This window comes from Arachis duranensis, chromosome 10 (assembly GCF_000817695.3).
Source record: "Arachis duranensis cultivar V14167 chromosome 10, aradu.V14167.gnm2.J7QH, whole genome shotgun sequence".
NCBI classification, from domain to species: Eukaryota; Viridiplantae; Streptophyta; class Magnoliopsida; order Fabales; family Fabaceae; genus Arachis; species Arachis duranensis.
In genome coordinates, this window is record NC_029781.3 from 39,944,009 (window position 1) to 39,946,814 (window position 2,806).

Here is a 2,806-nt window from a genome sequence, read left to right on the forward strand (position 1 = left end):
TACAAGATGACCATAGCTTGCTTCATACCAACAATCTCTGTGGGATCGACCCTTACTAGTGTAAGGTTTATTACTTGGACGACCCAGTACACTTGCTGGTTAGTTATGCGAAGTTGTGATAAATAGTTGAGATTGCAATTGAGCGTACCATGTTGATGGCGCCATTGATGATCACAATTTCGTGCACCAAAGAGCAATCCTTGAAATATTGACTATGACATTCTCTGCAATCCCCACAATTGAAACAATACTCTTGTCGGCTAACACAAACCTCACCCCGGACCTCTTTAGTGGAGATAAGTTCAATTTTTCATAGATGGGGAGTGGCATGATGCTTACACATGCCCCCAAATCAAACATACAGTCCATGAACTTAATCCCACCAATCAAATAAGTCACCAAACATGGGCCGAGATCATTGCATTTTTTGGGAAGTAAAGAAGAGATAGAATCATCTACCGACTTTTTGTTGAGGTTGCCAAGCTTGTCTTTGTGAGTGAAAACATCATTGAGGAACTTGGCATACTTTGGCACTTGTTGAATGGCCTGAAAGAGAGAGACGGTAACTTCAACTTTCTCAAAAGCTTCTACTACAGTGGGGTCAAGATCTTTTTGCTTATTTGCTTTCTTAGCTAAGGTTGGGAATGGAATCGGCAAAGGCTCTTCATGCAAGGTCTTTCTCTTTGGCTCCTCGACCTTTGGTCGTTCTTCCTTTTTTTTGTCAACATTTTCATCTTCACCCCTAATCACCTCCATTTAATCTCCTACATCCTCATTGTTTGTCTCTTCACTCGACCTTGTGGGTATAGCAACATTCTTATCCAATTTAGTACCACTTCTAAGGGTAATGGCATTTATGCTTCCCTTAGGGTTGGGTTGAGGTTGAGAGGGCAAACTACTTGAGGTTGAAGCTTGTTGGGTGCTTTGTGCGGTTTGAGAAGGGAGAGTTAAATGGGTAAGGGCTTTGGCTATTGTAGCCATGTACGCATCTTGTTTCTTATGAAACTCTCTTTGTTCTTGTATGAAGGTGTGAATTGTGTCATTCATGTGGGATTGATTGGAGGGAAGGGCCTGGTTAACATGAGAAAGATTGGATCTACTGTTTGGATTTTGATACTTCACTTGAGATTAGGGTTGTTGGTATGGTTGTGGGTATTGTGGTTGACCTTGGGGGTGTTGATGGTAGTAGACTTGAGCATCTTGATTTGGTTGAGCTTGGGGAGCTTGATTCCACATTTGGTTTGAATTATCTCTCCACCCTTGGTTTTGAGTACCTCCATGTGGGTAGAGTCCTTGGTTGTAATTGGGTCTTTGTAGGTATGGGTTAGCAACCGCCAATGTAGTGTCCTCTTGGATTTGAGGGCACTCATCAGTATAATGAGTAGTACAAGCACAAACACCATATATCCTTGATGGTCCTTTGGTCCTAGGAGGTTGAGGTGAGTATTTATCAAAGCTTGAGGGATTTGTTGCCCTTGGGTGATTTGCCGCAACAAAATCATCATCTCACTGGGGGTCTTAGTCAAATAGCATCTCCAGAAGGAGAAACCTCGCTCACAGCTTTTGGTTATGAAATCTTTGCCCTAGAGTGTTGAGTTGAATATGCTAGGTCCAATATAACTTCCCATGCCTCTGCTGCAGTCTTGTTTTTGATCAATGATCCTCTACTTGTGGGATCTAGGAGAAGCTTTCTTGGTGGTACATTCCTTGACAGAAATAACTGATCAGAACTAACTCATCAATCTGGTGGTGAGGGCAAGCCTCCAGTAACTTCTTAAATCTCTCTTAATATTCATACAAAGTCTCCCCATCTCATTGCACAATCCAAGAGATCTCACTTCGCAGCTTATCTATTTTCTGAGGAGGGTAGAACTTTTCCAAAAATTCTTTATGCAACAAGTCCCAATTGGATTTAACTTCACCCAGCTGAATATAAAACCACTCCTTTTCTTTTCCCTCCAAAGAGAAAGGGAAAGCGAATACTAACACCACGGCTTCATCTACTCCATGCCTTCTCGCAGTTGCACATGCAACTTGGAAATTCTTAAGGTGCTTTAGAGGATCTTCCCCAGGCAATCCATTGTACTTGGGGAGCAAGTTGATTGTGCCAGACTTAAGCTCAAAATTTGGATCCAAGGCCGGATACAGAATCTGAAGTGGTTGCAAGGCGAGATCAGGAGCTTTGGCTTCCTTCAAAGTGATCCTTCGCGGTGGGTCCGCCATGATGGTGTCACTTGAGTCACTCAAAGATAATTCAGTACTCCCCACAGATGAATAGAGAGTCTCCTCATTGATTGGAGAATGATGGTCACGGATTGGTAGTGATAGTGAATGGGAGTGATCCTCAAGGGACCCCGATTCACTATACACGAAAGCTAGCCGGAGCCGAGATTGCCTTATACGAGTTAAAGTTCTTTCAATTTCTGGATCAAAAGTGGCCAAGCTCAGGTCTAGAAGTGATCGTGTCATTCAACTGAGGAGGCAATGAAAGCATACAATTATGAAAAGTAAAATAAAAGTAGGCAAGTAAACAAGAACTAACTTAACAATCTACAACTACCAAGACTAACTAAAGAGGAAAGGAGTATCTACAATTAATGTTGTAGAAAACCAAAATTCAAATATTCACAATATTCACATATTTACACATCCAAAAATCGTAGCACTCATTGCACTTAAAGTAAACTCCCCAACAACGGCGCCAAAATTTGACGACGGCCAAGTTAACGCTGCAAGCATAGACCAAACCCAACAAACGGCAACCAATCAAATTGGAATTTCACAAGATGTGAAACAACTCAAAACC

At 42.0% G+C, this 2,806-nt stretch overlaps 1 non-coding gene across 1 annotated transcript; it reads left to right on the top strand.

The window, feature by feature from the left end:
* Window positions 1-1,741: 1,741 nt before the first annotated feature.
* LOC127743615 (small nucleolar RNA R71) lies at window positions 1,742-1,848 on the top strand. The gene has a single exon (XR_008004999.1). It is a non-coding gene; the product is annotated as a small nucleolar RNA R71 (small nucleolar RNA).
* The last annotated feature ends 958 nt before the right edge of the window (window positions 1,849-2,806 follow it).